Source organism: Aythya fuligula, chromosome 11 (assembly GCF_009819795.1).
Source record: "Aythya fuligula isolate bAytFul2 chromosome 11, bAytFul2.pri, whole genome shotgun sequence".
In the NCBI taxonomy this organism is placed as follows: domain Eukaryota; kingdom Metazoa; phylum Chordata; class Aves; order Anseriformes; family Anatidae; genus Aythya; species Aythya fuligula.
The window spans coordinates 5,000,729-5,023,387 of record NC_045569.1 but is presented as its reverse complement, the minus strand read 5'-3'; the positions used below and the strand labels follow the sequence as shown (position 1 = coordinate 5,023,387).

The 22,659-nt window shown below is 43.5% G+C and overlaps 1 protein-coding gene across 1 annotated transcript in view; it reads left to right on the top strand.

The window, feature by feature from the left end:
• Positions 1–8,865: 8,865 nt before the first annotated feature.
• The window catches only part of THSD4 (thrombospondin type 1 domain containing 4), a 288,225-nt gene continuing 274,431 nt past the window's right edge, over positions 8,866–22,659 (top strand). Inside the window, exon 1 of the mRNA XM_032195197.1 lies at positions 8,866–8,903. The gene's annotated coding sequence lies outside the window, so the exon portion shown is untranslated. The remainder of the gene's footprint in view (positions 8,904–22,659) is intronic.

Below are 22,659 nucleotides of genomic sequence, written 5' to 3'. Positions count from 1 at the left end.
GTTTTATTGTGTGCTATGTAATACACACTAGCCCTAACAATGTGCCTCCACTGAGATGATATAAAAAAAAAAAAAAAACCAGTGTCTTCATTCAATTGTGCTTGCATGTGCTCATCCCCCGTTTAAAGTGCTTGGAATCTACAGACCATCTACTCGAAGGGAACTGGGTTCTGTTTACATTATGCACAAAGGAAGACAACAGATGAGTTCTGGCTGGCTAATTTATCCTCATGTTACTCTTCAAATGAAGCAAAATCTTATCTGTCTCCTCCCCATACCCTTTGTTTCTCTCTTTATTTCACTGTCGCAGATGATTCAAGTTTTAGAAACTACAGCTTTTATAAGGTCAGATAATTTTTTATTTTCTAGAGAAGAGGGGAGAGGAGGCAGTTAACTTTCTGTTGCACAGGCGCTTGTTGGGAGGGCTCTCACTGGCACCCAGCCCTTGGCTGTGTGGAGCCCGGCTCTGACTGAAGCCCAGCTTTGGGGCAAGTTTCACACTGACAGCTTCTCCTTGTGCCATGCATGGGGAGGGGACAGGCTGGAGGTAGATGGGGCTCTGCACAAGATGAAAGAAACACAGTGTGGCTGGAGGCACTGCGCCTCTCGGCATTGCTATAGCAGCTCAACTATGCTGTGCTATCTCAGGGAAAAGATTCTTCCTGCTATGAAATATCTGCTATTTGTGTGAGATTTTTGGAGGAAGATAAAAAGAAAACTCTACTGGCAACCTATTTTGCACCTCTGAAGCTGAATAAAGAGAAGAAGCAGGCTTTTAACAATTCATTATAGCTTAATATTTCTTAATAGCCTGAACTGAAATAAAAGCAAGTCTGTGTTTTGTACAAGAATTGTTTGTCACTTGTGGTTAACCAGACTTGATTAAACTGTTGGATGTTAGGCAGTTAGAGATTGTGGATCCTATAGCTGCTAAATTATGTAGTGCTGATATAAATTCCTAAATGTACAGTCTGAATCTCTAGCATAGAAAATATTCAACTGTGTTAGCACTTGTAGTTACTGCACTGGTAGTCCTTTTAAAAACAAATGGGTAGGAATCTCTGGTTTAAGAATCTTTACTGAGGCAGGATTATTAGATGAGGGAATAGCGTTTGTGAGTTATGTGGAATGTCTTGGTATTTTGGCCCAAAACAACTCTCTCTTTCTGCAGTGGACAGGGTAAAATCTTGTTCACATTATGCTCAGAGCATTTTGGCTGTAAATACAACTTTTCAGAGTAGAAGTATGTTACAAAGCAGCTGGATAGTCTTGGCCATGACCATTTATGTAGAAGGATGATTTGTACATACCCTCCATGAACTGCTGTAGACACGTGCCTCATCCTTAAAAATTCTTCTCTTTAGAACGTGAAATTGAACACACGTCCATTTTCCACTGTCTTCCCTCTTTCTCTTTTTAATAACCTGCTAATTCAGACAGTACACAGTGTTCAATTGCTCTTTTATTCTCCTCGGTGCAGAATGGAAAGTGTGACGGGATGAGGGTTAACACCCTCCAGTGAGAGTAAAAGATGATGCAGACCTGTTAATGCTCAGGAGGTACAGGGGAGGGGGCAACAGCAGTGTTTTTGTTTCATGCTGTTCCTGATGTACTGAAAATGTTTTGGGGATAGACCACTGTTTTGACATAAGATTTGCCTGCAGATCAGTACACAGGTTGCTTATGGTCCAACTGTTTTCATGAATCAGGGGAAAAACATCTAGGCATGTTCACTGCATGGGGAAGAAAGCCCATAGCTCAGCACTTACATCATCCATAAGCCTTTTATTTATTTTTTGTAAACAACTCTCTTCTGCTTCAAATTAATATCCTGACTGAATTGCTGATACACATATTAAACTATTTTGCATCAAGTTGCCAGCTGACAGCACGACAAAAAATGATGACAGGAGTGCTCTTGCCAGTGACTTGTATTCAAGTGTCTCATCACACAACCTGAATCCATGGATATTGATCTCCAGGTTAGACATTCAGTGAGTGTTTGGGTATGGATACTAAATCTTTTCTCAGCAGCAGTGGTTTTCAGATAACTTTAATCAGTAAATCCAAAAAGTGGGTAATGTTGTGGATAAAAGCTGCATGGAAACAGCCTCTATTCCAAAATGGAAAGGCAAGTTCAGTTTGGGGAGTGTGTGTGTGTCTGACATAAGTGCAGTAATGTGCACTGAAATGCAGGGGCAAGGAATAATGAGTACAAATTGAATATTAAATCCTTGACTCTTGCATTCCTGGAAATACTGCTGGAGCCTACCACACTACCTTGGCCCTTGCCAAAGAAGAGCACAGCTACGTTCCTTATTTTGCATTTAGTCTCTTCTCAGATGTAGTTATTGTAGTTATTGCCTGCCCTCTTCTCATGGTTTAGCCCTGCTCTGTTGAGAATAAAGGAGTAGAAATTTGTGCCTGATTCAGCAAAACATCTAGGCGTGTTCAACACTAAGGCAATTCTGAAGTGCTTTTCTAGGGGAAAAAGTGCCCAACTTTCCCTCTAAAGCAAGAAAACAGTTCTTTGGTGTACTTGTCTTCACCTGTAACTTCCTATCACTTTTGCACTGGATCAGGGCTTTCCTGTGCATCCACTGGGTGAAGCGTGTGTTAGTGTTGGTTGGGCCTGTTGTGGCTGTGAACACATGTACTAGCACACTAAGACAATTATATTCATGTCACAGGGAGGAAAGCAATACCTTTCTGGAGTATGCTACACCTAATAACTGCATAGCAATCATTTCACTGAAGGAAGTTACATTGCTTTAATTTTCATGCTGCTGCAAATGAGAAAAGATTTGGGCCTAGAATGTGGCTAGTTGTTGCTTAGATGATTTACTGAGTAAAAAGATTGATGGGTAAAAGCCTATTGCTTCTATGGAGGGGGGAGAAAACAACAACTGATAAGCGTAAAAGTCAGAAGAGCCTTGAAAACGGTATTTTGGCCCTTAATCAATAGCCCTCTGAGATGTTTTGGCAAGAATAGCAGTGAGGTGACAAAGAATCCAGAGTAAATCAAACAAAGCATGAAATCCCAACTAACAATAGGCCTGCCTTTTTTCATTTCATGACCAAGCACTTGCATCACTGTTCAAAGGGCTTATTCTTGTGTCATGTATGTTGCCTTAAGCAAATTAGCTCTGGGAACCCACTTGGAAGGAAAAAGGAGAGGAAAAAAATAAAATAAAACAAAGCCCAACACCAAAATTGTGTCAGAAGCTTTATCCAAAGTCAATATTTATGAAGTCATATCGACCCAGGAGGAGTCCATGCTGTTTCAGTACCACAAGCAGTGCCATTGCCTCCGCAGCATTTTGTAGAATTTTCACACCTCTGAATCAGCAAATAACTTCACAGAGGCAGCCAATGTGCCAGAGACTTGCCCGGACAGTGTGTCTCGCATTCTCTACCCAGAAGGGTCAAAACTCATGCTGGAGAGCCACTTCCTCGCTGTCATTCAGATATTCTCACACGAGCCAGAAGGCTCAGTTGTAGAGCTGCAGCACAGAGAAGAGCACAAACTTGTGGTGGGTGACGAGGAGCAGAACAAGGAGGACTGGTGCATGGATTCTGCCGCAACCGTCTCCGTGGTGCTTACCAGAGGTGGGTATCTTGCCTGCAGAGCTTCTCTGGAAGCTTCAAGCCATTTGCTGCCCACTGTGGCCAGCACGACTACATGTGTGCACTGCAAGCAGGGCTGTCTGTACCTTCCCACCAGCAGAGGCCTGATTTAAGAGCATCTTGAGGGAGCTGGGAGTTTACAACCACTTTTCTGCTCAGTATTTCCTTTGTTGCTGCTTTTTGCTTAGCACGCAGGATGCTTTGAATCTTATCCTCGGGTCTTTGTAACTCTCCCTTTGCATATAGAGGAAACAAAGATGTCTTTGGCAAAGATTGGTGGTGAGCAGACATCTGCAGCTTCTAGCTTGTGAAGGATGCCAAAATCTGTGATTACTTCTAAGGCCCAAGGCCTGGGCTCTAACTTCTTCTCCATGGCTTTATTAAGTGCCTGTGGGCACAGCTGCCTAGCCCAGGGGCTTCTTGCTTCCTTGCTGCTCTGTTTCTTTGTTGCTTGGGCCCCCTCTGCGCCCACTTACTGTGGGATCTCTAGTCAGTTAGGAGCAGGTTTCTAATGCTGCCCCAACACTGCGGCCTAATCCTGCAGTTATTTCACAGTTATCAATAGCCCTAGAGCTGTGCACAGCTGTTCTCAGAGGAAGCGAAGCTGTAAAAAAAGCAATGCAGCTTTCCCAGCTCCTGAAGAGGGTAGGCTCACTTGGAGAGTGCTCCTCTGACAGCAGACAGACTGCACCCAGTGTTGTGCCAAGTCTCTCTCCATGTGTAAATGTTAGAATGTATTATAGTTACAGATACAGTAAAAGAAAGCTTAAATTGTACAGCTGAGAAACAACAAAGGGAAATAAATGTAGAACAGCATGTGCTGTGTGCTGTAGGTCTACAGTCTTACAATTAGATGAAGATAAGGAATACAAACAGAAAAGGCCACTTGGTTGAATGATTCTCATGTTTTCTAAACGCTTATTGCTTCACCTAAATCCATGTATCCTTCTGCTTGTGTTTCCTGCTCTGAGGAAGGTGTTCTAAAAGGAAGGCTTAAGCAGGAAACGTGTGTAGACAGGTTATTTGACACAAACTCTGTATGACTAGCTCGAAGGGACAAAAGATGGTGTTTGGCAAAAGAAAAAGCTAGTGAGTAAGTTCCCGTAAGAAAACTGTGCTGAGTTATTTATACGTAGCACAGTAGTAAGAGCAAGTGATATGGTCTGTGTAGCTGGTGCTTACCCAGAACATGGAGAAGTCCTCTGGTATGACCAAAAGGTGTCGAGGAGGAAGCAGGAAGTCCTTTTTTTGTATGGCTAGAAAGTGAACTTGCTCTGCTGTGCTCTCATGGAGTTTTCCTTGAGTGAGTCAGTCCGACTGCAGCCCAGCAGAGCTGCAGCTCACAGGGAAGTGCCATTCCTGGAACTCATCCCCTCAGGTGAAGTAAAATAAATGTAACTCAGCTCTGTTCTCCTGTTTCTGTAGCGTGACAGACCAGCTGAAAAGCTTTACATTTTCTGTGCATCTCTGTTCTCAGAGAAGGATCTGACAGGCAGGAGGACCTCCTGTTATTGGGGAAAGGAACAGATAGGGGACATAAAATGGAGGCTTTTCTAAACATAGTTTCTGGGTGTGAATTACAAAATTACTGCTGTTTGTCGTAGCTAATATGCAACTGAGTTACTATTCCTTTGGTGTCATGTACTCTTTTAAGTGCTCCTACTTAAAGAGAAACTGATCTAGGGGTGGAGAGAGAATTTTGTAAACTTACACTGTTTTTCTCCAGGTCACCAGGTAGGTGATGTCTCCATGTATTTTATAATAATAATAATAATTTTATTATTTATTTTCTTCTTCTTCTTCTTCTTCTTATTTTGTACATGTTTGTTTTCTTTATTTTGTATTATTATTATTATTATTATTATTATTATTATTATTATTATTATTATTATTATTATTATTTTGTACGTGTTTGTTTTCTTTCTTTCCTGTTGCTGGTTGCTTCCCTTCCTCCCCCCTTCTGTCTCAGAATCTAAAGCTTGTGTAATAGGTACTTTCCATGCCTTAACTGCACCACTGACCTGTGCTGGACCTGTTGCAAATGTGCCGTTGTCTTCCATATACCAGGTAGCAAATCTCTAACTCTGCGGTGTTTGACACCTGCTCTCACAAAGAGAAGGAAATGAAGCAGAAAGAGCTCACTGCAACAATCAGTGGCTCACAGAAAGAAGTATTGAAACAAATACATGGCTGAAATGAGGCAAGGAAGGGAAATGTTACTTCCTGCTCTGCTACAATCTGATCTTTCTCAAGTTCTCTCCTTCCTCATCTAAATGGGGAATTTTATGCACAGTCATTCCCGTTATTAGTGCAAGATTTTTCTTCTTGACTAGCAAGAGGCAGCTGAGTTCTACAGGATGGAGACCCTTGCTCTGCCCTATTATCTGCCTGCCAGTTTTGTCATTTTATGCTGTAATCTGTCTGAATTTGCAAAGTAGCACTAGGTAATTAAACCAACTGAAATATTTTCCTATTCTTTTACAGTGGCAGCTGGCCAGAGAACTGTCTCCTGAGCAGGGAAGTTTTGCAGCGTTGAAAGTAAAAAATACTCCAATATCCCTTGCATCGCAAACCTTTGCAGCTTGCTGGGTAAGTGGAGCTGGTGGCTATCTTTGCCTATGCACTGGGAGACAAGATGTGGTTTGATCACCACATACTGAACAAATGATCAAATAAGTTCATTCCTGTCCTCACCCAGATCTTTCTTTGCTTGGTGATTTGGATTTCTCCTACATTTTCATCAAATGCATTATTTTCTACATCTTGTGATAATAGATTAAAGCTTTAAAGAAGCATTTCCTTTGTGGATTACTGCAGGGGAAAAAAAAATTAAACTCCTTGTGGATGCTCTTTTCTTCCAAGGATTCATGTTTTGCTCTCTTTTAGGAATAATGATGCTATTTCATAATGCCCTTCAGGTCCATCTGGAAGAAAATAGGAGACATAGCCTGAATGTGTGTGTGTGTTCACATTAATTTTTTGTACACAGCCGCATTTGTTATGTAAACTATGAAAGACTTCAGATAACATTGCAGTCTAATGAGACTCCTAGCTCTGCAATTGTTAAGAACAAATTTAGCATCAGCTGCTCTGATGCACAGATAAGGTGTGGGAAGAACTGCTGCTCTCCCCCACAGCAGCATGACAACAACTTCCTCTTACACTGCTGAGAAAACACGATGTGTGCTCTTCTGAGCAGTTCATCAGGCAAAAAGGGAGGAGGAGGTGGAGGGGTGAAAGATAGGACACTGCATTAGCTCTTGGGAGGGAACAATCATTCCGAAAGCCAAACAGAAAACAACAGAGATATAAGGGAAATGAAAATAAAGGCATCCTACAAGAGGAAGGGAAAACGGTGATGAGTCTATGTTCCTTGGTTTGTCAGAAGGTCTCCTTGTGCCCTGTGCTTTAATATAATAAAATTATGAATGTCAGACTCCAACTCCACTGGATACTATTAGCATCCAGTAGAGCAGGCCTCTGGAACTGCCAGTGTGCAGGCTATTGCAGTTCAGCTTCCCTTCATAGAGAAGCGAGTCCTCCTCCCCGAGGGCTGATACAGCTAGGTAGCTAATTTTCAGACCGGTGCAGTTCAAATAATCTTTCCCCAGTATCAAGAGTTAGGAACTGCCTCAAGTAGAGCAATCCCAGTGTGTGGAATTAATTTACTTGTTAATTTATTGATACCTAAGTTCTTAGGTCTTCGCTCCTGAAAAGAAACCCTTGCCTCTAGTCCATCTGGCCACAGTTGTGTCTCTCCCTGTAACAAACAGTAGTTGTGTAATTGGTGGAGCAGATGAAGTGGAACATCTAATCTGTAGCAGAGATTAGAACTAAAGTACTGTAAGCTGCCAGAGCCACTCTTGCTCACATGCTACCTGGCTCAGTAGTTAGTCAATAATTTATGTACTGCATTATATCATGGCCAGAGCAGTGCAGCATTTGCTTCCTGCAGTCTAGTACTGCCAGGCAGGCTCCAGCCTAGCTTTGAAGCGCAGGTACAGGTTACCTGTTACCAAGCTGCAGCATTGCTCAGGAGGGACTAGAAGAATTCTCTCTAGGCCTGTGGTTTCCAGACCCATTTACCTACTAGAGGTGAGACCTCTGTCTCTCGGAGGTAGCATAACCAGCCTTTTCGTAGCATTATAATACAGCCTTTCTTTGCCTGTGAGCAAGCCCTGCAAACCTTTAACATACAGCTGTCTACAGCTGTCTTTCTACAGCCAAGATCTGCTGCGGTGCCCACGGGGCATCTGAAAATGCTTGGGAGTGCTGTGCTGCAGCAAGTGCCTGGTGAACATGCATGGGAAAGTGCATTTTCCACAGCTGATCTTTTGCTGAGTGCCTGTTGCTATACATGGGCTTGGAAATTGATTTTTTAAAATCTATTTATTTATGTATTTGCAATGAATAGCACAGTCAGCACTTTGTCTTTAGTGGTTTGCCTAGGTTCAAGTGGTAAGTGAGCCCAAAATGTTGCCAAGGAAAAGCAACCTATTTCAATGTGTTTTAAAAGCAAATGGGTTCACCTGGCTGGGTCCATTCCAGCACAAGAATAATAGATTTTGTCGTAAAAAAGCATAAAACTGAATGTTGCAGTGAACCGTGGCCGATGCCTGTCTGGGTCTAAGGTCAGAGCTCGTGCTGGATGCTTTACTGCGGTGTTCAATAAACGTACCCTGAGGGATTTCAGGTTTGGTATGCTTAACACGAAGCAGCACCAGAGCGGCACAACCACCTTTCCCTTCAGGTGCTGACTGAAACGTGACCACAACCGCTCCTCATCCCCGCTCTCGGCGGTATCCAGCGGTTCGGGTCTCAGCCCCGGGGCCAGCCCCGCCATGCCGGGCCCGCCCCCCCACACGTCGGCGCCGCGGCCGCGCTGCCTCAGGCCCCGGGCGGCTCCCGGGGCGCGGCCAGGCCCCTCCGCTCCGCTCCGCTCCGCTCCGCACCGCGCCTCGGCTCGGCTGGGCTGGGCTCGGGGCGCGCCCCGCGGGCGGCTCAGCCGCCAGGTGGCGGCCGGGAGCGGGCGTTGGCGCCGGAGGCAGCCGGGAGCCAGGGCAGAGAGGCGCGGCGCGGCGGCCGGGGGCTGTCCCTCAGCCCCGGGAACGCCGGAGCGCGGCCGCGGGACCCGAGGCAGGTTCCCGGCGGAGCGGGCGCCGCCTCCCATGCGCCGGAGGCCGCGGCGGTGCCAGCCTCCCGCAGCGCCCTGCGCCTCCTCCGCCCCGCGGCGGCACCGCGGGACCTGCGCCGCCGGGGGACGCCGGCGCCCTGAGGTGAGGCGAGGAGAGGCGAGGCCCGGGGGGGCGAGCCCCGGCCAGGTGGGGCGGCCGCGCTCGGGGTCGCTGCTCCCCGAGGCAGCGCCGGGGGAGAGAGGAGAGAGGAGAGCAAGCCCCTTCCCCGCCGGGACCGCGCGCCGCGGGGGTTTCCTGCCGTGGGCCAGCCCTGCCCGTGTGTCCCAGCGTGGGGCGCCTTGTCGGGCTCTGCCCCCAATTCACGCCGCCAGGAAGGGGCTGGGGGGGGGCACGGAGCTCGGGGAATATCGTATGGCTTTGGGGTCTTCATCCGTCAGTGTCCGCGCCCCTGTGCGCAGCAGCCCGCGGTGGGCTTCCCGTTAATTCCTCTCCTTTCTGCGCCCTCGGCTCTGTGCAGGGCAGCTGGCAGCAGCGCGCCGCAGGTTAAGGTGTGGGGAAAACTGATGGGCTTATCCCAAATCTGCTGCCTCGTGCTGTGCACTCATAAAACAAACTCTGCTCCTTCTCTGCTGCTGTCTTTGTGCCCTCTTCAGGACTACGTTCTTATTCCTCCACCTTAGTCTCAAAATAAAGCATTCTTAGCTGTTTAGTCACTTCTTGTGCGGGAGTTTTTCCGTATCTCCTACCAGCGACAGCACCTTTTTCTGTCTGTTTTCATTCTTTCATTTGTTTTTCCTTTTGATCAAGGGATCAGCAGCACTAAGTGATCCTGGAGACCCCAGCGCCGCGCGGGTTACGCAGCAGCACGCTGACTTCTGCTAGCAGACGTGACAAATCTGAGTAGGCGCATCAATTATGTGAAGAGCCAACACAAGCAGTAGAAATATTTGCAACTCACTGTGTGGCCATCAGTTGATGAATCAGTGTGATTTATTTATTTTTAATCAGAAACTACTATGTAAGTAACTCGTTGTTAGTAGCTTAATACAAGGGTCTAATGCCGTGGATGAAACAGTCTCCTAATAGGGTGCTTAATGCTCTGTCAATATGCTCTGCTTGTTTCTTCTGTCATCCTTTCCTGTTCTGTGGTAAGAGGACCAAGACCTGAAAATGGCCCAAAACTTATCTGAGTTCAGTGCTGTTTGTGGAGCTGCCAACGCACTCTAACAACCCAGTCTATCCAGCTGCAGCTTGCCAAATCGGACTTCTTTCTGGCAAACGACTGGAAGTAATCTACTGGTTGATGCAATTTCCAGCCATTCAACGTTATCAGGGATTTAAAATGAAGCTTGGTATTGCTCAAGCTCATTAGGCGGTTGTGATTCTTGGTTTCTCTTCCATCACTTCTCTCCCAAGGATTCTGGTGGGACAGCAGATCTAGGTAGGCTAGGAAGAGAGAGTGCCTTTTGAGGAGAAAAGTGCTAGAAAATGAGAATATTTAGTAATGCTAGAAGTAGGAGATCAGCTGTTTTGAGTTATATATAGAGAGGCCTTTGAAGTGAGTGTAGGAAAGAAGCTTAGGTTATTTGTCCTAACCCTGTCCCAAAGAGAGCTTGTCAGGTTTTGTTTTGGAGCAGGGCTAATCCCTGGTCACTCTAACCTGGAACAGTTCCATTGGGACCCAGGGTGTTACTTCTGTTTCATGACTCTGACTCTTGGAAGCACTTGGACTAAGAGGTGTTGCATGGTGCAGGATTTTTTTTCCTTTCACACTCCATACAACAGGTTCTTTCAGAGCTCCAGCAGATTTAATTGCAGAAAATTAATTAGGTTGCTGGTATGTAATGATGAGTTTTATGACTGCAGTTTAAAACCTTTGCTCTTGCTGTAGAATAACATGAATAACTGTGCTAGGCAAACCTGCATTAAACTAGGCCTGAAAACTAAACAAAAATGAACTAAATCATCTGGAAGACTTAGGTTGGCCTGAGAGTTGTGATTCTGTGCAAGAACAGCAGAAAAACAGGTTTTCAGCGTGGCAGTCTGTGATGTTGTATCAGATGTGTGATATATTGACAGAGCATTGACAGAGACAGTTGTTGAAAACAGACGTGAGGAAACTTCAGCCAGACAGTTGGTGTTAGGTTTGTTTTTTTTTTTGAATTGGTTTATGATCTAAAGTTAAGTGCAGTCCATGTAGAGACTCCTATGGACTCGGAGTTATTCCCTTAGAGAACATTAAGGCTTGATGGTTAAGCACTTAAAAATTCAGAAAACTTGAAAGTCAACCATGCATAAAAATATTAACTTTGTCCCCTGTAGTGCTGTATTATGGTAACAGGCTTCAATTGTAGAAGGCTTTAGTTTTTTTCCAAGTAGGAAAAAAGTAAGAGGAGAAGACTTATTGAATCAGACCAGCTTTGGTGTAGTCAGTGTCCTGGACCTGACGGTGTCACTTCTGTCTCCGTAGATAGGCAAAGAATTTTGTAACGCTTAGTTGTGAAACGGTTCACACGATCACAGTGCTGTGCTCTCCTCTCCCTTACCTAGCTGGAGAATATACTCAGTGAAGAATCTTGTTCTCTTAACCAGGCGCATACACAATTCACTCATCGCTTCATTTCAGCTTAGAAATCAGTGTAATGTGGTGATAATGCAGTTTGGAGGATGAGACAGGTTAATAAGAAAGTTAATTTGGTTATGAATTTCTGTGGTTTAAATACGTGACCAGAGGACATGATCGTGCATTGCTAACCTGTATGAGGTTACGTAGGAGTTGGTTATTGTGTGCTTTGCATTTAAGTAACTCCTGTTGCATTCAGAATAGTACGTTGCACTAGAAAATTCAGTTTACGTGCATTACATTTTTAGGGAGAATGCATGTCTTTAATTTAGAAGATTAGTTAGGGAGGTGGTAAGCAGATGTAAATAACAAAGACAAAAAATCGCTTAGCAGAGCAGTTTGATGGGCGCTGAATTTGGCCTCGTGTCTTAGCCTGTATAAAGGGACTGTAGCTGAAACTGCATGCTTCAGAGTTGCCTGATTGTGTTGTTGTGTTCTTTGTGTTAGTTGGCAATAGCAGATATAAATCCTGTAATTTAAAACAACTTGGTTATCTCCTAGTGGAATGTGCTGTCCCACCCAGTTTTCTCTTGCGGACTTGTGAGTGTCATGTCACACATCTCATTTGTGCAGCTTCTCCCTGCAGGGTTAGGGCATTCCCAGAGTTGGGTCAGTGTTCAGAGCTTTGGTTGCTGTTAAGCAATCAGCGCTTGTCAACACCATCTCCTGACATCCGCTGCGTTCTTCCAAATGGCAGTACCAAAGGGCAGATGCGGGGCTGCTTGGCAGGGACTGTGCTTGCACTAGAAATATTCCAGGTCTAATAGGAGCTGGATCTGATCCTTGTGCAGGAGAAGTAGCTTTTCCTGTTGATCGGGTGATGTGTTTGCGAATTGCCAGAAGGTGGGTTTCTGTGACCTGCTGGGCTGCTGATCAAGTCTTACCGGCATCTTTCTCCTTTTCCTCTCTCTCTGAACAAGGTAAGCTGATCACAGGGTACTGGCCAACTGTTAGATTTCCTGAAGGTAAAATTCTCATGCAGATTGCTTTAAGCTTTTTAAAAACAAAGCAAAACAACCACAGAAAAAAACACACAAACAACAGGGAAAAAAAGAAAAAAAGCAAAAAAGCACTGGAATAAAAACATCTATTGGATAGGAACAAAAACAAATGATGTAGCATGTGCCTCCTAGGTTTATTGCTATGTTTCTTCAAATTGCAGCTCAAGGACTTGCTCATGGGCTATTTCACATCAGTCCTGTACTGCTACTTCTTGGCATCCCACTTCAGTATTTATTTTGGTCCTGGTTTTGGAATTTCCCTTCACAGGAAGATTCCATACTCCTTATATGGAAAAATTGGTTTAAAAAGGGACTTTTTTCCATTGGTTCTGTGGATTCTTTTCTCAGTAATTATAAGAGCCGCTATCTGTTTTCTTTAAAGCTCTGATCCAAGGGCCAATAAAGTCAAGGAAAAGGTTATCAGTATTTTCGATGGCTTTTGGATCAAGGCATTCCCATGTGGTGTGCTCTTGCCATTGGAAAGAATGTTTTGAAATTGCAGTGGCACTTTAAAGGATCATTTCAGTACATCTTTAAGGCCCATCTGTTGATACACTTGCATTCACATGTAAGGAGTTAAGTCCCCATCTCCGGGTCCTGCAAGCAAGCAGCCCTCTGTTTCTCCAGTGGGTGTAGTGCTGTGTCTGAACTGTGATAAACTCTTATTTTCTGATTACCTCTGTAGCTGGTAAGAAATGAATTGGCAGAATGCACGAATGCAACTGTCTTCTTGGGCTTCAGCTCCTGTTCCCAACTTGCATGAATCGATCATTGTGAAGCGTGGATATTTTCAAGTGTCAGTATGACTGCAGTCTTGGAGGTTAGCCCTGCCTAACGTGTGGAGCCCTTCTTCCCTCAAATGTTTTTCCGTATCATCACTTCAGCAGAACCGTCTGTGAAACAGAAATCAAAATGATAGTTTGTTTCACCAGGAACAGCAAATGTCCTGCAACATAATAATTGTGAATTTTGAGGAAAACTGAAACAAATTGACAAGGTACAACTTATTTATAAAAGGAGCAGGGAGAAAGGCTTTATCAGCACAGATCCATCCAATGGCTTCATCTGATTTGGAGGAAGAAATGGCTTCAGAGCTCTGGAAATTAATTTTGCTGGTGAGGTGGTAACGGGTAGCTGGGTCCCAGAAGCTGGCAGCCTGTTGGTGGGCAGTACTGCCTCATGTAGCGTTTGGGAAAGTAGAGGTAGGTTTGCCCCAGAATCATGAGATTGGTTTACAAATCCTGATGCTCTAAAATGAATATATCTGACTTCATGTTTTCTGAGCTCTCCAGAGTTTACATTTGCAGTCTTTTCTTTGCCAGCACAAGAGCTAGTAACTTGTTCTTTTAATGGGAGTAGTGCTTGTCATACAGTCAGTTCCCCGAACTGGGGCCTTCAGGGGACTCTCTGGATACAAAATAATCATATTTAAACAGGACTTGGTAGAAGTTCAGTCCTTTACAGAGGAGCAGCAAAAGGCTTATTCACTAATTCTGTGATCCTGTTTCCCTTGTAAGACTTTCTTGTAAGACTGCTGTGTCTTGCATTTTATATGTCTGTGATTAAGTGTAGAGAGCAATACAGTTCTTCAGAAAGCTATGTTTTTTACTGCATTTTGCTCATTTCACTTTGATTACTTAATTAGTGCTTTTTTACTAAACCCAGACTTCTTAAAATACTGCAGTAAATAAGGAAAGAATATTCCCTTTGTGTTAAATTCAAAGGCATGGCTGTTGTGGTGACGGGACTTTCAACTTCTGAACTTTCCTATTGCGTCTCCGAGGGGTTGTATTGACCTCTGCTGCACAGAGATGATGTTGAACAGAGAAACCTGGCCATGAGCAGCATCTTGCCAAATTTGTCTGTGACAGTATAGCTGGAAGGGCTGCTGCTGGGTGTGCTGACACCTTGGACCTTGCTTGCTTGGACCTTGCTGTCATTTTTGACTGTGTGGCCTGGTATGAGATACGGGAGCAGAAGACTGGCTGGAAGTAAGGGTGCTGTGAGCCTGGAGGATGCTGCCTGGAGCCCTGCGCAGAAGTGAAGTGGTTTCCTGCCAGTTACTTTCTCTGTGGGTCATGATGTCCATGCTGAACCGTGGTATCTCTGTTCTTGTTTTGGGAAGAGGCCAGATAAAGAAGCTCTTTTTAAAAGCTCTTCTTCATGAAAGCCACATCCTCATGAAAAAACATCTGTTGTGCCAGGCCCTGCTGGATCAGCACTTGGATCTGTGTGAGCATGGAAGAATACTGCTCCCCCAGGAGCAAGACGTCACTTAGATTCTCAAGTACGGTATGACTGCAATCTGAAATCCTGAATCAGGCAGATTCCCCTGTGACTGCATTTGGATTAGCTGGCGAGAAGTGCGTGGAAGGAAAACTCTCTCTCTAGATGGCAAATTCAGCGAAACTGTTGACCGCAGTCTGTGAGTAAATGTTGACTTGGAAAGTTTACAGATGTCCTGAGTTTTTCTTCCCGTGGTAAAGGTGATTACTCTAGTCCTGCTTTGGTAAGGTCATGCTTCTAGTAGTTGGTTGTATGTTATGCTTGGGTTTTGTTTGGTTAATGTAGTTTCTACGAAAGTAAAAAGAAGAAATGATTTTGCTTATCAGATTGGCAAATGGAAGCAAGAGCCTGTCCAAGCCCACCCTGCTTAATTACAACAAAATGACATCCCAGGACACAAGCTGGACCAAAAGGATGATAAGTTACATGGAGTGGCTGCAGTAACTTAATCTGGCAGCAGTGAAGGCTCTGTCCCATGTTCCTGTAGTTCCGTGAAGCTACATCCACTAGGGAAGTGAATGTGGAACAGCGGGCACATCACCTTGCAGATCTTCAGGACTGGTGTGTGGAATTTAAACGCTTAACTAGAACAGCAGAAGAATGAGGATTTGAAAGAATAGTGTGTTAACCATTAACTGCTGGTATTGTTCAGCTTTGACAGCCCAGAAAATACTGTTCACGTGTTGAAATGCAGGGGTTAAGGCTGGATGTCTGTTTTGATTTTTGGCGTGAAAAACAGACATTAAAAATGTAATTTCCTATATTCTTGTACTTCAGATATCATTTGTACAAATTAACACAATATTGCACAGCAGAAGACTTGAAGACTTTCTTTTTTCTTTTTCTTCTTTTTTTTTTTTTTTTTTCCCTCCTACTTACAGTTCAGGCTTTTACTCACATTGGCATTAAGAAGTTTGAAGTACTTTGGTCGCTTCTCGGAAGAATGTTTAAAAATTTTCATACTCAAGCTCAGATTTATTACTTAGGCACTGCCAATGCTGCTGTAATTGTCATCGTAAAGTTTCTTGTATTTGTTGCTGGCCAAAGTCATTACACCGGAGTGAATGTGTAACATGTAAGCGTGTTTGAAACTTAATTATTATTAATACTTATAATTATTAATAATAAATTGTAACAACAACAATAACAACAAAACAACAAAACTGTGCAGTTTTTGAATGATGAAAGGTCTGAAATATCTTTGCTGCTTTAATACTGTTAGAATTGGCCAGAAAATGAGCTGACTTCTTTTGAACCGTGCTGCTTGTGATTAAATTGTGATTTGTCTCTGTTGCTTTGAAATGGAAGAGGGGGGGAAACAGTTTCCAAATGTCTCTTGCTGGCAATTGCAGGTTGAGAAAGGTGGGGTTGGTTGGTGTGTTTCTGCTTTTTGATTTGCCTTTTTTCTGAAGTTAGGTTACAAGGCCTTTTCAGAATTCCCATTTACTCAGACCATGCAGATTTTACGCTTAACCAGGAACCCCTGTGTCAAGTACCGCCTGGAGAGAGATTGCACTTGGGTTGCATTCCTTTCAGCAAGTTTTCTCTCTATCTCCAGCAGCGGCGACTCCATTAGACGATCTCAGGTCACTGTATAAAACCTGACTTTTTCTGACTTCAAGCAATATGCTAAACAGCAGTGAATGCTAACTGCTGACTTAAAAAATAATATAAAACTCAGGCACTTTTTTTTTTTTTTTTTTTTTTTTTGAAATCCTCGCTGATCTTTCATGCTCTGCCTGTTAAACTCTCTGCATAGGCAATATTTAAAGCAGCATCTGAAGTCCACGCTCTTGAAGGAGTTACTCTGTTTTCTTTCCCAGCAGTTTGCAATTGGCTGTGCTTGTTTTCAAGAAAAGCCAAGAAATCTGTCTCTCACATTTTGCATCCCCGTTTTTCAGTTTTGTAGGCACTTGGATATTTTTCCTGAAGCTTCAAGTGATGTCAGATGAAGGTCAGTGCACTCTACTAACCTGCCCTGCAGCACAAATAAGTTCAGGCCCTACTGCCAAGAGATGACCTTTGATTTCTTTTTACCTGACACAATGAAGGCTCTGTTCAGAATCCTTCATTCCTACTTTACTTAGGCAAAGGCCCAGCCACTTGAATAGGTTTGCCTGGGCTAAGAGGGTTACAAAAGTTCCTGAAGCATGGTATGGTGATGGCAGAGGCTTCTGTGTTGTAGATGAGTTTCAGAAACTGCGTTTATTGTGGTCAGAAAAGAGAGGTAAAAGAGTGGATTTTGTTGTGACTTACATCACTACTGAGTCTGAAACTACAGATAGTAAGTGTTGGTTTTAAGCTACACCTGATCAATGGAGATAGTGAGCAAAGGTGCTTATGCATTAAAATACTCGTTGTATGTAGGCATAAAGAAATACTTCAGTGTGAAATCATCACTGGCTTTACAGACTGCCAGAGGGCTGTGTATGCTGTCAGTGGGTAACTACTGTAGTGGTCCTTGTGCTTTTCCCCTCTTGGTATCCTCCCAGTCGAGGTGTGCTCTTGAGTTGAGCATTGTAGGGTCCCTTAAAACTAAGTGTAGCAATTCTGCTCAAACTGCTGTGTTTCAGAGTGGGGTTGCTTCACCTAAATGAAGTTGTGTATGGCTGCCAAGTGGGGAGGCACGTTACGGTAACGCTTCTACTGTGCTCTGCCTGAACCATGCAGCTGGTTTGTTAAAAGAGAGATTTCCATCAGCCTCTCTTTGTAAGTCCATGCTTCTTATTGATTTTTCTCTTCAACCCGTATTTCTTTTGCAGATGTGAGAGTGGGTACTCATGCTTCAGATCCAGCGAATGATTTTGGAAATAGCAAAGTCAGTTTATTTCTTTCATAGTCAGATTATGCAGTTCAGTCTTAGACCTACCGTCAAACAAACCCCTCTTGAAAAATAGTAGCAGGTTTATTGATAGGCTGGGAAAAAGTCAAGACTGCAACCTGACGTGGAAAGGATGGCTGCAAGTCAGAGGAATACCGTTTTCCTGACTCACTATTTTTATGAGTTATTGCTGTTAGCAAGGGTGACAGTGGTTGTTGCTGACTTTGTGAGGTTAGTATCTTTTATCTGTCAACCCTAAACTCATTCTTCACAGACCACTGCATGGCATCTGCCGAACTATTTCTTTAGTAATAGGCAGCTTTTTAATCTGCAGCTAGTAAGATATTTCAACTTTGCTGCGCAGTGATTGATAACCTGAGATTATTTGAATGTATGATTGTATTGGGGTTGTCTGTCAAGGCCTGATACCTCCTGTAGGAGTGTAACAGTTCATGCAGGTTACGTTAAATGGACTGAAATACTAACTGTCGTGTGGACCACCAGAGCACGAGGCATAGCAGCAAGACGAGATTTGTAGGATGTCTAAAATCCCTTTCAGATGGACAGGGCAAGAATAAACAGGTCCCTCTCCCCACCCTCAAAGGATCTTGCAATTCACCTCTCAAATGCAGGAGGCAGGAGGATTCACCACGTGGAGGTATGATTGGTACAAGCATTAGGAATTTTCTAGAAGCCTGCACCAAACGTGCTTGAGGAGAATTACTACATTCAGTGAATTCAGTCTCAAGGGATATAATTGAGAACATAATTTTTTCTGGGTTTCTGAACATAGGGATTTTACATAGCTTCTGTTGTTAGTTGTGTCATGTCTTCATTTCATTTTCTTAAAGATACAATGATATTGCTGTTTGTCATCCCTAATTCTTGTTAAAGGTTGGCTACTGGGTGTTTTCCTTTTCATCTCCACTAACATCTTCACATAAAGAAGAGCTGCACCTCTGCAAATGTGCCTCTTTAAATGGTAAAAGCATAACACGATGGCAATTTGATGCTACTTTCTTGGTTGCCTACCTTGTTTTTGCAACAGTGGCCTTCTTCTAAGACATTATCCTCTGACTTTGTTTCAAATAAAGTTAATGATGTCTGGTGGTTTTATGCTGTGGCCCTCATCTTGATTTTATTGTGGGCGAAAGCTAAATAGAAGTCCGTGGGACAGTTCTTCAGTGGTTTCTCTGAGTTACACCTGTATTGTTTATTTACATGCAGAATTTAATATTTGCAGAAGATTTACAAGACTTCTTACTGCCATTACTGTAGTTGACTTTCAGAGATCCATTGATAGGTTACAATTTCATTGGCCTTAAATTCTCAGATATTGATTCAAAATGCTGAAACAAATACCACGTTTCACAGTGGTCTCTTAAGACCTCTCTTTAGACCTGTTATTCGTCATTATGTAGGAACATAGAGGAAAGCAATAAATCTTTGATTTCCACTGTTGCATTTCCATACCTGTATGTGGGGAGCTTTAGATCTGAGAGGGTTTTAATGTGAGGTTAGAATCTCGTCATTCTTGTAGTGTTGTATAATAGCAAATTAACTTGAGATGAAATAATTATAAAATGTTATTTAAGATGTTTCAAGAGCACAGTCTCTGAAGTGTCCTATGCAAGATGTTGAGCTGTGTTTCTCTCCATGATCTAGCAATCGTTATATGTATTGACTCTTAGAAATCTTGGCACACAAGCCTTGCTACTAGGCATATGGAATCTCCTTCAGAACGGACCTGAGCAGTTGACCTGTGTTTTATTCAGCAAAGGAATGTGCAGAATTTCTCTGAATTCTGTAGTATCACAGCACTATTTGCTCTGGACATGTGTCACTTGTTTTTCAGTGCTCCCTAAAACATATACCCGTGTAGGTGCCTGCAAAGCTTGCATCTGGCCAGTACCTAGTTGAAATCTAGTTGCTAGTTGCTCTCATGTACTGCACCTATTCAGTCTCTAGATTCTCCCAAATGTTATAAGACACTCTCTGACTCTTTGAGCTCCTGAGAAGATGGTACTCCTGTGTCTGTGCACCCCCCAGGCAGTGCCGTGGCTAAAAGGCATTGCCTGCTTCTTCCATGGCAGCTGGGCTGCGGCAGTACTGCTGCCTAAGCAGTGCCGGTCACTTCAAGGGGCGCTCGATTCAGGTGGGAATTGCATGAAGGAAAAAAGGAATCTCATTTTTTGGCCAACATAAAGCAGTCAGGTTTGTTGACTGCAGGAGAGGACCAAAAGGAAAAAGACATTCTTCGTGTTCAGTGTTTATTACAAAAGCCCTCGTCACTTTTTTGGACGTGGGTTAGTACAAAATGTACGTCAGTAGATAGCCAGTGTTGTTTTTCCCTTCAGTTATGGCAGTATTGAAATGTATGTTAAAACACTTGTCCTTGAAAACTTGTGTAGAAAAGGATTTGATGAGTTATTTTGGGATGTGCGCCCACATTAATCTCCATCAGAGGGAGTACAGGAAGCCAGTGCTCTGCAGTGCAGCGCTGCACCGAGTCACAGCGGTGTACTTGTCAGAATACCAGCGCCTTTGCCTTTGCCCTTGCAGCTGGAATGCGTTGGAGCGAGATACTCGTTTGGCTGTAGCCTTGATATCCAGATTTTCTTTGTCTGCAAGTAGACTGGCTGAATTATGTTACTTTTACCCATACTGAAAAAAAACAAAACCAAACATATATATATTTTTAATTTGTTCTTCTGTAGTAAAGGAGTTGTGTGAAGTCCTGCTCGACTCTGGAGGGAAATCCAGCCTTTCTTTAGAATGCCTAACCCACACCACAGCGTTACATGCGAGGCAGGGAAATCTCTGAAATCTCCCGGGATGACTTCTATCCCATTTTATAGCTCCGTACACAGAGAGTAATGCTACAGAAGCTCTTGGAGTTGTAACCGAAATGTGGAAGTGAGCCCCAAGGATCTCAATGGTAATTTCAGCGGATGCCTGTGTTATGCTTACAGATGCGTGTTCCAGTCAGTTTCTGTTCTGCTGCATGAGGTTTTATGGCAGAAAATTAAGCATCTCTGGCAATAAGGGTCTTGAATAGCTACGCAGAAGAGAAATATTTAGTCAGCCTTCACAAGGCTCTGCTCATTGTGGTCACTCGGGTGATCTGTAGCGATCCCTTCCAGGGACTAGCAAGGATTCCACTCGGGGTTGCCTAGTGAGCTTGAAAAGGGGTTTGGTGTGATGACTGGCGTGTCCCTCTACAGATCCAGCTTTATCACTCGTCTGCTTTGGAGCAAAGTATAAGTATTCCTAAAAGCATTGTTATTTGGAGGCATTACTTCTGCACGGTGATGTTTCCTCCACTGGTACTCCAAAGAAAAGATTTTTTTCTGAATAAGCAAGCAAAGGTTTCAGGTCTCTGTCACGTACTCTTCCCCCTGTTGTGTGCAATGCCTGGTGCCCCAAACACCTGTGGAGTCTCCAAAGCAGCAGAAGAGGAGGAGGAGGAACACTGTGAAAGTTAGTGTTTTGACATTGCATGTGTTCAGCTACTGTCTTGACAGACAGGCACACAAAATATTTTTTATATTTTTTTTGTGGGGACAGTGGTAGATTTGAGCATTCAGCTGCTATTGAATTTCTTCCTTTGAAAATCACGGCTCTGAAGTTCAGGGTGTTGACTGCTGAAAGTGCTTGTGTGTGTTAGAGCACTGCTGGCTCTTCCTGTCGTCCTGTTAGTACTGAGCAGCCCTAATCAGAGAACGGGTGCTTTCACTTCAGGCTTTTCATTTTTATTGGAGTCATGCAGAAAGTTAATTGGGGTAGGTTAATGATGCACACTTCTATATCCTAGTCAATGAAAGGTCTCACAGGGTGTCGTCACAAGGAGGGACGCTTGATCTTTACCGCTGTATGCTGCTGAACGGTGCCTGATGCTCAGGCCACCAAAAAATTATTCCCTGAAGTACAGTCTTCTAAATTTGTTCCCTTTTTTTCAATGTAAGGGATGCTGATGTTTGGGTGTGTGTTTGCGATGTGTATTGAACAGTTTGAAAGCTTAATTCTCATGGTCAGTTGCTTAAAAATTGAAAATATGACTTGTGTTCTGCCAGACAGAAGTCCTTCTTAAACAGTTGGCTAGAAAACAGTGTTTCCTCGTTATAAAAGGCAGCTATCTTCTACCTGCACAATAATCATAGCATATACATGGTTTTTGCTTTATGAGAGAGATGTCTCCCAGCTGTGTTCCTTAGAAATAGCTGCTTATACAGCTGAAATACATCGTACGTGTGCCTTCCATTAGCTATACAGAAAGATTTGCTTCCTATGAGTTTTTCAGGCAGTAGGTATTACAACTCTGAGCGAGGCTGGTGGGTCTTCGGTTTTCATCCAAAAGGTGTAAGGGCCTCTGAGAGCCGTCATTACCTCTTCATGTAAACTGCAATTGAACACTGTTGCAAGCCTGTGTTTTTGAAGAAACTCAAACTAAACTAGGTGGAGAGTTGGAAGACTTCCTTTGATTTCAGACACCTCGTGTTCTGAAAACAACTTTCTTATTCTCCTTTCATGACTTCACGAAAATCTCATTTTCTTTGAGTTAGTTATCAGTGAAGAAATTAGTGGAGACTAATATTGCTAATTGCTTCAAAATGTACTCCTGTACTTTGAAATATCAATATTGTTCTGACTTTTACTAAATAAATAAACTTGGAGACTGAAATTGAGCTTATGGTACTTCTCTAAATTAAATATGACTGGCTAGAGCATTTTAACTCCCAGTCACAGCAGGAATTATACTGGAGTCCCCGAAGCAAGGACAGGGTCTGGACGCAGTGCATGAACTGTGCATCTAAGGCACCACTTCGGCTACCTGTACTTGGTAGAAAAGTATTTAGAATAACATCTTGTTAAAAATCAGTTGGTGCTCTCGCTGCTCATTTTGCAGGCAGGATCACAGTTATTGCCTCATACTGAAGTTCCCACAAGCCCATTTCTATTGCTTGTCATGCCACAGGATTCACCTGTATTTCGAGTTGGTGCTTAGAGAGGTGCCAGGTAACCAGCTGGCTTTTTAGGCTGTTAACCATTGCTTCTTCTATTTCTTTCGTTCATTACCAGGAGTCAGATGAATGTTGATCAGGTTTATGGAGAAGTTAGGGAAGACTGTTTTTATGAAAATGGTCTTTAACATATAATCTGGATCCC